General features: G+C 41.7%; 1 long non-coding RNA gene across 1 annotated transcript; it reads right to left on the reverse strand.

The window, feature by feature from the left end:
- Nucleotides 1–218: 218 nt before the first annotated feature.
- Nucleotides 219–5879, reverse strand: LOC134454228 (uncharacterized). The gene is made up of 7 exons (XR_010035810.1): nucleotides 5812–5879; nucleotides 5423–5515; nucleotides 4896–4980; nucleotides 4341–4416; nucleotides 4015–4230; nucleotides 3631–3775; nucleotides 219–1866 (listed from the first exon to the last, which is right to left on the reverse strand). It is a non-coding gene; the product is annotated as an uncharacterized LOC134454228 (long non-coding RNA).
- Between the last annotated feature and the right edge of the window lie 7112 nt (nucleotides 5880–12991).

A 12991-nucleotide genomic window follows, 5' to 3' on the forward strand; every position in this document is an offset into this window, starting at 1 on the left:
TCCATATTAGGGTCATCTCTAGTCCAAATAGGGTCTTAGAGGACATGTTTTTGACGTCATTTTGTAGGTGGTTTTATTGACGTCATTTTTGTGGACGTCTTTTTGACTTCAAATTATCTCTGTGAGTTGTCATTCAAACATAAAAGTGACAGCATTAAAAACCTTGAAACTTCTAGTTTTCAAAATATACAGACAATTATCACATGGAAAGTGACAGGGGGGGGGGGGTTACTTTTATTTAGCAAACACTTTTGTTTACAAGGTTCAATCTTCAAAAGTCTTGACTACGTACCTCTGCAACGTTTTTTTTTGTAGAGTTGTGTTTACATTCAATTAAAAAAAAAAATTGTATTACATTAACTTTACTGTCATATTCTTTTTTGTTAGGCTTTTCAGAAGAGGGGGAGATAACAAATGTGATCTTTTTCAAGAATAATTAACACCACTGCGAATTTCATGAAGTATTGATGATTATGACTCCTACACTATCATCTCTTAACAACATTACCGGTGTATTACAAAACCCGAAAGTCTTGAAATTCTAAGTAGTGTTAAATATTCTTGAAAATAACATTCTTATGAAATAGGTTCCAACATATTGGAAGAAAAGACATTGTACCTTGGGTTAAGAGACAGTTCATCTGAATGAAAACTCTGCATTACATCAATGGGTCTTACATCTGCCACATCATATCATTTCACAATCGTCCAGTTTTACAACATATATATTTTTTAAAAATATGATGGTAACACTTTATTTTAACATTACATTGCTTAGCACTAATACATACAATGTTAACCCATTGATGCCTAAAGCACTTGCAGAAAAGGGTGCTGATGCCATACAAAACTCCAGGCGCCAGGGCCAATGTTGCACAACGCAACATCCAGCATCAATGAGTTAATGCCTGTATAAGTAACTTGTAAGGCATGTACTAAGCAAAGTCAAACATTTGTTAGGTCCTTACTGAGGTTATATTAGGTAATAAATCCCAAATAGTGCATGAACAAGGCATTTGCGAATACATGCCTAACGTATGTTTGATTTTGCTTAGTGCATGCCTTACAAGTTACTTATACAGCATACAGGCATTAACACTGTATGTATTAGAGCTAATAGATGTAATGATAAAATAAAGTGTTGCCAAAATGATAATCAAAATAATTCCCTGTAATAATCCTAACAAGCATGAACACAGATAAATTGCCATTAACTGGTAAATTATGGAGAATCGGTCCTTGAGAAGGGACACAAAATGCTCTTTCTTCAGGTGTTACTTGAAGCTGCATAGGCTGTCTGAATGTCAGTGGATTCAAAAGAGTCATTGAAAGATACTCCCATTTCTGTTGTTGTGGACTGGTGGTGTCTATGTAGGTGGTGTCTACATAGTAAGTCCTTGTACACTTGAACAGCCATCTTGGCTGCAAATTATCATCATATCCTGTGCATCTGACAAAGCGTGTACTTGACAAAGATGCCAAACTACTTTCTTGATGTCTGTAGTAACTATTTACATTTTGGGCATAAACACATGTTGAGTGATCACTGGGCTGCTGGGAAGCTTTGAGAGAAGTTGTAGTGCCTTTGTTCGTTTGTTGGTTGAGATGGGAACGTCATAAACATATTCAAAGAAGGTGAAAACAGAGCTGAGCTGTGCTGGATATAACAAGTTGCAGACCCAGTAAAGCTTGAACAGCTTGTCAATTGTGCAAGTCAGGCCGTCTGCAACGGGAATGGTCACACGGTCATTCCTGGCGGTTATGACAGACTCTTCAGGTTCCCAATGCAGACCACTAGTGATTGGGTTGTGGATTCCATCTCAGTGTCAGTAGTGCAGTGAAGAGGGATGTGAAGTTGGTTCCAGACTGAGAAGAAGTAGAAGAGGAGGAAGAAGAAGAAGAGAGAGAGAGAGAGAGAGAGAGAGAGAGAGAGAGAGAGAGAGAGAGAGAGAGATCATCAATAATACTTAATAGCAAGTTTTACTTAACTGATTGAAAGGTATGAAGCATACCAGTCAGTATAGCCGAATCAACTACACATACATTGATATCATGACATCTTCTTAGCTCTTCATTAAACTGAGTGAATTTAATTTCAGTCATTTTTCATTTCATTATTTATATATACGTATGAAGAGTTTATTGCAAAACGGTGTATCTACCCTTTTTTTTTTTGGCATTTTATTATTGAAAATGGCTGTCCAGAGGTCCTATCACCTATGTGTGAATTCTTGCCATTCAAATATTTTGAGAACATACTTTTTCAACTTACAGTATATCACGCAAGTGAGTACACTACTCACAGTTTTTGCAAATTTGTGAGTATATATTTTCATAGGAAATCATTAGAGAAATTTCACTTTGACACAATGATTAGTGACCTTTTAACAACATATTTAACCGCTTAAATTTCTTGTTCACTCAGAAAAAAACTAAATACAGCCATTAATGTTTGAACATGTGCTCACAAAAGTGAGTACACCCCAGATTAAAATCCGGTAGAAAAGGGGCTGTGTTGGCTCGAAATGAAACAAAATGAAAAGGGATGAAAGGGGAGGTCATCAGTGTGCGTTTCAACCTTTCTTTGCATTGAACTTTTACATTTTGAGTCTGCACCTGGCTTAAATAGATTGGTGTGAGATTTGAATGCAATCCTATGGAGAATATCATGATCTGCTTCAGTAGTCACAGTGCATGTTGATATGCATGTTTCTTTTAGGTGTATTTCAGATTACCAATGTTGACAGCATCCATGCATTCCCAAACCATGTCAGTCCCACTACCATGCTTGGCTTTTGATAGGATACACTTTTTTTTAAAATCTTGGTCTCTTCAGATCACACGACATGGTTCCAGTGATCCATATCCTTGGTCTGTTCATCTCTCTTGAGACCAAGATAAACAAATTTGCTTTAGATGGTGTCAAGCATGTGTGGTGGTAAATAAGTGAGTTTTACCAAAAAAGTGTATCCTCTCAGTAGCCACACATGGTAGTGGGACTGACATGGTTTGGGGATGCATGAATGCTGTCAACATTGGCAATCTGAAATACACCTAAAACAAACATGCATGTCAACATGCACTGTGACTACTGAAGCAGATCATGATATTCTCCATAGGATTGCATTCAAATCTCACACCGATCTATTTAAGCCAGATGCAGACTCAAAATGTAAAAGTTTAATGCAAAGAAAGGTTGAAGCGCACACTGATGACCTCCCTTTTCATTTCAAGACGATTCGAGCCAACACAGCCCCTTCTCTACCGGATTTTAATCTGGGGTGCACTCACTTTTGTGAGTACATGTTCAAACATTAATGGGTGTATTTTGCTTTTTTCTGAGTGAACAAGAAATTTAAGCGGTTAAATAAGTTGTTAAAAGGTCACTAATCATTGTGTCAAAGTGAAATTTTTGTAATGCTTTCCTATGAAAATGTATACTCAAAAATCTGCAAAAACTGTGAGGGGTGTATTCACTTTCGTGATATACTGTATATGAAATTCATTTTGCAATGCGGTATACGTATGAACTTATACAGTATAATATCAGGAAGGAGCCAAGACTGACTTGCACCAACACAGACCCACACGCAAACACACCCAAACGCAAACACACACACATATTCCTACCAAAGATGTCAGCGATGCAGAGTCCTAGCTGGCCAATAGTGTGTGAGGTGTTAAGTTCCGCCTCTCCGTGCAGCAGCAGCAGGTTGGAGGATGGGACCTTTAGCTTGACTGACAGCTCTTCCACTGCATGCTTCAGAAGCTCTGTCTGCAACACACATACACATAAATATTACTGACACACACATCAGCTGTATAGGGTTATCTACTTTCCATGGCTTCCCCCAACTATAAAACAGAATTATAATACTTCCTGTAAAAAGTCTTTGACTAGGCAAAGCGCTATACAAAACAGATGTACTGCTGTGTGTGTGTGTGTGTGTGTGTGTGTACCTGTGCTAGTTGTATTTGGTGTATGTCTGGTCTGTGGCGTATCTTTAAGTTTACCAGTCGTGCCGGTGTGTTCTGCTGATGCTGCTGCAAGCGTTTTCATTGGCTGGTTTTCCTGCGAGGGCGTGGACTGCATACGATGGCGATGTCTGCATCGTCAGACTCCTCTCCTTCATCCTCCTCCTTTAATTGGCTAGCTGCCGCAGCAACCCCGGCCCCTCTGGTGATGGACGCAGCAGGGAGCCAAGCGCATCCAGCCTCATGTTAATCTCCCTGTCACACACACACACATACACACACAATGTAAGGAAAGTTGAAAAGTCACTGTAGAGAAAGTGTCAGTGCGTGGCATGCACACAAGTGTGTGTGTGTTGTGTACTCACGTTAGTTTGCGGTTGGGCCGCCGCCGTGCCTTGAGTGGTGTGGAGGGGGAGGGGGGCGGAACGCCTCAGCACAGTCCTAACACCAACACATACACACACAAGGATGCATTAACACACATCAACATGATGGATATGGTAAGCATACAGCAATAAATTGGAAAAATATTGTATGGCAGGGGTCCCCAACCTTTCTGGGTCTGAGGGCTACTCGAGGGCTACCAAGGGCTACCCAAGAGCTACTTGTTTGTTCAAAGTCCTCTACCGATGTCTTGACCTTATTCCCAAATCACGCTATGATTGAAAGATCACTTGCTATAGGTTATAAAGAAATAATCTCATATTTAAATTAAGAAAAACATTAACTGTGACCAAATTCTTGTAGTCATCACTGTTTACTAATATCCTTGGTGGGCACATCATAAGGTCCTGGAGGGCTACCTGGCGCCCGCGGGCACAACGTTGGTGATGCCTGTTGTAGGGGCTACTATGTTGACTCATGGTCTGTGTGTGTGTGTGTGTGTGTGTGTGTGTGTGTGTGTGTGTGTGTACACTCACATTGTGCTTTGCATGGGTTTGGTCACCTGGTCCGAGTCATCTGAGAGTTCGGTACACTGCTTCCCTCACCATCGCTGTCAGAAATCTGTCAACCACACAATATACAGTCTCAAGTTTGCCGTCCGTGTTAGCTGTAACTCATCCAAATACTGCTACTTTGTACAGCAGGCACATATTTACTGACCAAGTTGCTCTCTATGACAAAAGTGCTATGGGCTACTGTGACAGGTAAACAAGAAACAACAGGTTAACAACACTTGGCGCTAATTAGTTCTACAACTACAAACCGCTGCTGTTCCCTTCCGTTTGGGATCCATATCACCAAACTATAGTTCTCTTGAACTTAACTGCATTGTTATAAGAATATGGCTATGACAGCCTTAAATAGCAGGTTAAAATATGGTCATTGACATTTTGGTGACAAGGTCATAACTCTGTATCGCAATGAGGTCCTAACAGAGGCTCTGCATGAAAGTGTTTTTAAAGATTAAAAGACGTTTTAAAAGTAACTATCCTTTGAAAAATACCTGCACAAAATCAACCAGAAAAGACATCTCAGATTTTACACTGCAGCGGCTTCGGAGTCAGAATATGTGTGAGAACTGTGTAGCACTTTTCATCTGAAAATGAGAGCAGAAAATTGTACAGCAGTACTTAAATGTCACATTTACCAAAGTCTCTGTGTTATAACAATATCACAGTAACATATTTATCACAATTGCATACAATACAACAATAAGAAAAAAAATCTGAAACCCCCCCCCCCCCCCCCCCAAAAAAAAAAACAAATGAAAGGAGGCAGAGGGCCTGTAAGTGGATGGCAATTAGACACATGATCACATAGACAATATGATACACATGGAAACACACACACACACACACACACACACACACACACACACACACACACACTTACCATCAGTCTGATCATCCAACTGTTCAATCAGAGTAGGAGCTTGGACAGATGTGGCCACAAGACCTGGGGGCGTATTACAGAAAACTTCCTATCTTCAGTCGTCCTATCTTAACTTTTGACTTGAGATAAGATTTTTTCCAGTTTGGTATTACAGAAACAAATCCTAACTTCATTTAGGATTCTTATCTTATCTTTGGAAATCCTATCTTATCTTGAGTTAGGAATCCTAAAGTAGCGATCTAAACATCTACGATCTACTTTTTATGTCTGTTACCTGACAACAAATGCACCGCTACCTAGCAACAGTAGTGCGACGCAAGCTAGAATGCACAGATTTGACTGCTGCTGCATCTCGCGGTCTGCGTGATACTAAACCAGAGAGGAAGAGGACGTAAATATTTCGCTAAACCTTTAAAGCTCATTACTTTTAAATAACGCACTTATTAGTGACGTTCCACCGAACGGATTTATAATACAGCAACATCTGTGAGGACGAAATTAGGTCACTCTCGCTGCCTGCAACCTCAAGTTGACCAAATGCATTGGTTTCAGTCCCAATAAAGTGCTTCCCATTTTCCACATTTTCATCCCAATGCTTTGTTTTTCCAAGCGAATGCACGCAAATGCACAGTTAAGACGTAATTTCATGAAATGTCTTTGTATGACCAGCGCATCTAAAGGCTATAAATAAATGACAATTAGCCGACTTGGCTTTACCCATGGTCGGCTGTGTCAATTAAGTAAGTTGATATCGGACTTCACATCGAAGTCGGGTATATTTATCATCAACTCTTCACTTCACACATCGTTTGGGTCAGTCAATATAGCCTAATTTAATTAACATTTCATCCGTTCACAATTGCGTTGTTTTCCCGGATAGACTTCACTGTTAGCTCTGGCTGAAACAGCAAGCTGAGCGTGGGTAAATGGTGATGAACACCAGCTAAATTTTGGCTAACAAATCAATGGATAACTGGAATTAGGACAGCTGGGTGGCTGTCCTAAAGTTAGGACCAATTATTTAGGATTTTTCGAAGTTAGGATGCTTCTGTAATGCCCCTTTCTTAACTTAAGATAGGATGCGCAAAACAACTTAGGAAACGCTGTTCTGTAATACGCTTTTCCTAAATTCGGTCCTAAAGTGCCGTTGCCGCGGTAACTAGACAGATAAGATAAGATTTTCAAGATAGGAAGTTTCTGTAATACGCCCCCTGGGCCCTGATTAAGAGAGAAGAGAGAGAGAGAGGGGGGGGGGGGCACGTTAGTGCCCAGTGCATTGAAGGTACTTTAAAAATCCTGTAGCCATAACTGGTGTTGATACCTTGGTAGTCGCCACACTTCACACGCAGCTGTTCTACTCTGCCACCTAAAACTCAAACTTTGAATCTTCTTTTCAAATGTCATGGTATCGTCACCAATTACCATTGCCTACAAAATCTCGTGCGTGGCCGTTTTATCCCTCGAACAGCGTACATCTGGCACGTCGCACCCTCCATCTGAAACAACTGCCGGTATTTTCCCAACACACCGTCATACGAGGTCTACCGAGACAAAACACGACAGCGTTGACCAGTTGCCCAGATCTACCATATTCAACTACATACTGAAACGGTGAAAACCACGACACTTACATGGAACTACGGTTCAAAGCTTGTATATTGACTGGCCACAACAACTACAACCAAGCCGACATAATGTGATTCGGAAATTCGCTTGTATCACCTTTCATCGAGCCAACACAAAACAGTGGGATACTGCTTGCTTTTACTGGTGCTATTCTTTATCATGTACGAGGGTGGCGGATGGTCTGATTTACATGATTTGACGCAGAACTGCTTACGTTTGAAGCGCTGAAGTTTAAAATCGCCTCTATGCTAGCTAGCCCTTGTCTTGCCCCCTCCGATACCTGCTGTTACTAGCAGCATCCACTTTTGCCCCACTACCAGTACTAGCTCTACGTCAATCCATCCGTGGTGTTTCAGTATCCTTACATAAATCCTGTCAGACTTTCTTTCATGCTCAGAAAATAGCTTTCAAACTTCACATCAGTTAAGTGCCGCCTGATTTCTTCCACACCAGCTAATTATCAGTTACCCTATTAGCAACCAATGTTAGCAAACCATCCAATATCACATTTCAAACCCTTAATTTCCCCAACACAACACGTTTTAACCATTAAGTTAGTCCACATGTGAATTAAAAAAAATAAATATAATTTATAGTGCAAGCATTATAAGATCAATAGCTAACTGAGTATCAATAACTAGCTACATCTGATTGTAGGCTAGCTTAATGTTCACAGAATCACTGAGGCTGTTCCAATGTTCGTACAGCAAAACTTGTGAAGCAGGGTTTGATTTTAACCATACATTAACGGTAACACACGTAATTGTTACGAAATTATACCAATAAAGCGAATTACTTACGCCAGCCTCTCTCGGTGTCTGAAGTCAAGTCGCCGCATCTTGCATTTCCAACGGTAGAAAAGGCGGGCGGAAGTCTGCTTTCAAATGTCCACAGTCACGCGATTGGACAGCCAAACGGCCGTTAGTTTCTCACTTGTAGTATTAGCAGAGAGAGTTTAGATTTACTTACTTACTAGAATATTTCTGGTATTAGCACGACCCAGAAATGAACCTCTTAACTTCAGGTTTCACACATTCTGTGAAATCTTACACAAAAATGACACATAATCTGTCAATGCTGTCTACACATCCCAATGTGTGTGTTTTTTTTTTTGACACATCTGTTTAGGTAGTGTGTCCCACGGTGCATTGCACGTTGGAGAGTATCTCTCTTTCCCCACCCGATGTGAACAGAAAAAATAGCCTACTAGGAAAACTACTATGGCCTATTTAAAAACAAAGCACAAAAAAAGCAACAGCAACAATAACAATCATGTCGATTTCCCTCACCTGTTTTTGACGTCCAAAAAAGTGACCTAGACTGACGTCCGAATTTTGAACTTCATAATGACGTACAAATAGGGTCATTATTAGACGTCCAAATAAAGGACCTAGTTTGTACGTCATTCTAAGGTCCAAAACTGGTCATGGACCGACGGACGCAATTTAGACCTAATTTCAACGTCTATACGACGTCCAATGTTTAGTGGGGCTCCACTGCCGTTTTGAATGTCTCTCTCAAGTTTTACCACATCTGTCGCCGTTTGGTGTTTCAGCGACTATCAAACTAATCGACTGACTGCCAATTACAACTTTGAAAACAATAATTGACATGTTTGTGCTGACAACGTGAAGTTGTCGCGTGCTGACCGAGGCAACTACACTGGTTATAACGTAAAATGGCTCACTGGCGAGTAATACTCAATCGCAAATTACATTGTCAGGTAAACGGCGCATGGATCGGAAAATCAGATCATTGTTGATGCAGATATGGTTATGAATGGTGGAAATGAAGGGGGGAATGGCGAAAAGTTATAGACAAGCAAAGATGCCTTCTTTTGGTGCACTTGCAGCTGTGCAGAGCCAGCGCCTACATGCAGCGCCAGGTGTAAAGGCAAATGGTTGCGTGAGGAATTTAATATCTCTCGATCGGTTTTTTGATCGGCATGTTTTTCCGATCACCGATCAGGCTATTTTTGGCCATTATCTGCCGGTCATGATCGGCAGCCGAGCAATCGGAGCACCTCTAGTTTACTGTGTGCTAATAATATGGAAAAGGAGGCACTTTCAGGTTAGTGATAAACAGTGTACAGTGTGAAATATTGTGAAATATTGTGAAATCTACTCGCAAAAGTATCCACAACAGTATCACTGGCTAAATACATCTTGAAAATTCACCATGTAGTGGTTGTTTGATCGTTATCTCGCATTGTTTCATTGCACTGTGAGACCTTGCCCACTTCACTTTTTAAACAATTTAATCACTATAGCGACTGAGAAACTCAACTGCGGCGCTCGGCTCCGAGCGGGAAAGGCATGATCTCATCAACCGTGGCACTCGAGGTCATGATGACACAATCGGCAGGCTGATTAAAAGACAACTGAAGAGTGAATCTCTCTCTCTTTCTCTCTATCTCTCTCTCTCTCTCTCTCTCTCTCTCTCTCTCTCTCTCTCTCTCTCTCTCTATTCAAATACTGTACACATAACCCATAATCTCCGAAGCTCTATCTCTCTCTCTCTCCCTCTTGCTCTCTCTTTCAATCCATCTTTCTCACTTCTCTCTCTCTCTCTATCTCTCTCTCTCTCTCCATTCAAATACTGTACTCATAGCCATCTCCAAAGCTCACTATCTCTCTCTCTCTCCCTCTTGCTCTCTCTTTCAATCCATCTTTCTCACTTCTCTCTCTCTCTCTCTCTCTCTCTCTCTCTCTCTCTCTCTCTCTCTCTGAACATGCCTGCTGTGTTAATAACTGGGCCTTTTGCCTCACCTCCTTTTTTGATCGCCTTGAAATTTCATTTGCCACCTTGTCTTACTGCTCAGAGACATGATCAACAGATCAGGCGTTTTGAAGTGTGTGTGTGTGTGTGTGTGTGTGTGTGTGTGTGTGTGTGTGTGTGTGTGTGTGTGTGTGTGTGTGTGTGTGTGTGTGTGCGCGTGCATGCCTGTGCGTGTGCATATGCGCCTGTGTGTGTGCGTTTGCGTGTGTGTGTGCATGTGCAAGTGCGTTTGTGTGTATGAGTGTGTGTCTGTGTGTGTGAGGCTGTTGAGTGAAGTGTAAGATGTAATTATCAGGGGCCGCTCCTCGTTGGCCTTGCCAGCAATCGAGGCTCATTTCCTTCTGGAAAACAAGGGAGCATCTGAATCGATTGTTGTGATGTCGAGGCAAAGCAATGGCAAAGCTTTGATTGGCTCGCCAACCCCCTTTCTGCTCTTCACACCATCAATACCAATTTCTCCAAATCATCTCCTTTGTCCAATGATGAGAAACTGTAAAACCCAATTCCTGTCACAAATGTGCTTTCAAGAATCGCTGTGACCCAGTGAAGGATGTCTTAAATGCAATAATAATTAATATACGGCAGCCGTAGCGAAGCAGTTAGGGAGTTGGTCTTTCAGTCTAACCCCCACACTGCTCCAGGGGCTGTAACCAATGCCTTGAAATAAAACAATACCCTGAAAATAACTGTAAGTCGCCTTTGGGCAAAAGCGTCAAGTGTGAATATATAATGCAGCCTACTAATGTACTATAATGAATAAAGGTACTTAGACTCCTCTACAATAGATTACACAGTATCACCAACTGAACAGTATTGATTTTGTGACCATCATCAGGGTTGTGGGCGCACTCTGACTATCACGCCAACAAACATGGCTTTTTGATATAGCATTCAGAGCCCCAGGTTGGTTACCCAGAGCCCTGGGTTCGAATCTGGGTGAGGCATCTTTGCAACAGTTGCACGGAGATTGTAGGAAACAAAAAACATGTCATGTGCATCACAACAGTGGGAAGAAATAAATTGTCACTTGACATTTGGTTGTCAGTAGCATTGTCAGTCTTCAGTTTGTACAGTAATTGAGAAGTGTGAGTCGAAAGGGTACTGTCAGAATATTAAAAACCAGAAACATGATGACAACCACCACACTTCCAATTTCACACTCTGATTAACGACGCTACGACTTCACAAGATTTTATCGTGGGTGCCAAGTGTTTCAGCATTTGCCAAAGCGGGCACTAAAATAACCAGACCAATGGCAGGTTGTGAACTTTTTTGTTTCTCTGTGAATGCGTACTTCTGCTTTTCATGTCTTGCTGAACCAATGTTTAATCTAGACGCAGGCAATGCAAATTAAGCAAGACTTAATTCAAGTCTCCCACACAAGTTCAGTTCTAGAGAAGTGTGTGTGTGTGTGTGTGTGTGTGTGTGTGTGTGTGTGTGTGTGTGTGTGTGTGTGTGTGTGTGCGCGTGTGTGTGTGCGTGCGCGTGTGTGTGTGTCTGTCTGAGAATATGAGTGACCAAAGCCCTCATTATTTCCACTGTGCCTAAAGGGTTAATCTCAAGCTCTGTGTTCATACACACAACACAACCACTACACATGCTCATATTACAGGAGAAGCTATTCGACAAGAGAGGTCTTTGTCAGTGGCATCAGGTTAGCAGCTGCCACTTTCTTGAGGTGCAATCTCGTCCGCGGAGGTCACGCTCCCTTCTGCACCATCATTTCGCCGCCTGTCATTTTGCGCTTTGAAACAGGTTCACACCGTTGAAGATTGGGGCAACCGATAGTGGCAATGATACATTCTCCCTTGTTAAAAAAAAGATAGGCCAAGAAAGGTCTCGGCCTCTCTCTCTGTCTCTCTCTCTGTCTCTCTCTCTCTCTCTCTCTCTCTCTCTCCATTCAAATACTGTAGGCCTACACATAGCCATCTCTCACTATCTCTCTCTCTCTCTCTTTCTCGCTCTCTCTCACTCTCTCCATCTCTCTCTCTCTCCCCCTGCCAGTATAGACTGGAGTAAGTAATGCTGAAGGCTGTCTGAACAGTGGCCAGCCAGTCTTGACAAGACTACGGTACCTGCTGAAGTGTAATGGCATCCACCCAGCCGTAAATACCAAGTATCTTGGGTACGGTATGGGGCCCAGGGAGAGAGGGTGGAGGGTGAAGGGGAACGTGGAGACTGAGAGATGGCATTTGTGGACAGCTGTGAAATAGCATAGCAAAGTAGGATATATAGTCGTGGAGGTAACCAGAGAGAGAGAGAGAAAGAGAGAGAATTCAAATCGATAAATGGAAAAGACACATTTTGTACACATTTTTTTGTCATCTGCTATTGAGATAAGTGATGTAGGATGTAAAGTGAAATTGCTGTTAATGGGAGGAGTGAAGTTTGTAGAATGCACTTTGGGTTTGGCAGTCTGATTAAAGGCACAGTTGGAATAAATGATACGACTGGATAAATGCATAAAGTGCAGTTGAGGTGGGTGGGTTTGGAGGGACAACTAGATTGGTACACAGAGAGTGGTATGTAATCACATCTTTAAATAGGTTATAAAGCAAATGTAATACATGTTATGGTGAACCACAGAAAAACTGGAACGCGTTTCGGGCATCCGCACACCAGTTCCGACAAAGTGTGGAGCACTGTTCTGCCAATGTTTGATTCTATTGTTTTCAATGCCAACTCGCCGACCGGCACCAATGTCCAAGGGCTGTACTGCAAAAAAGCCCTCTAAAAAAATAAGCAAAAAATATAGTGTTTTAGGTGAAAAATTGCT

The sequence above is a fragment of the Engraulis encrasicolus genome, chromosome 8 (genome assembly GCF_034702125.1).
Source record: "Engraulis encrasicolus isolate BLACKSEA-1 chromosome 8, IST_EnEncr_1.0, whole genome shotgun sequence".
Classification (NCBI taxonomy): Eukaryota; Metazoa; Chordata; class Actinopteri; order Clupeiformes; family Engraulidae; genus Engraulis; species Engraulis encrasicolus.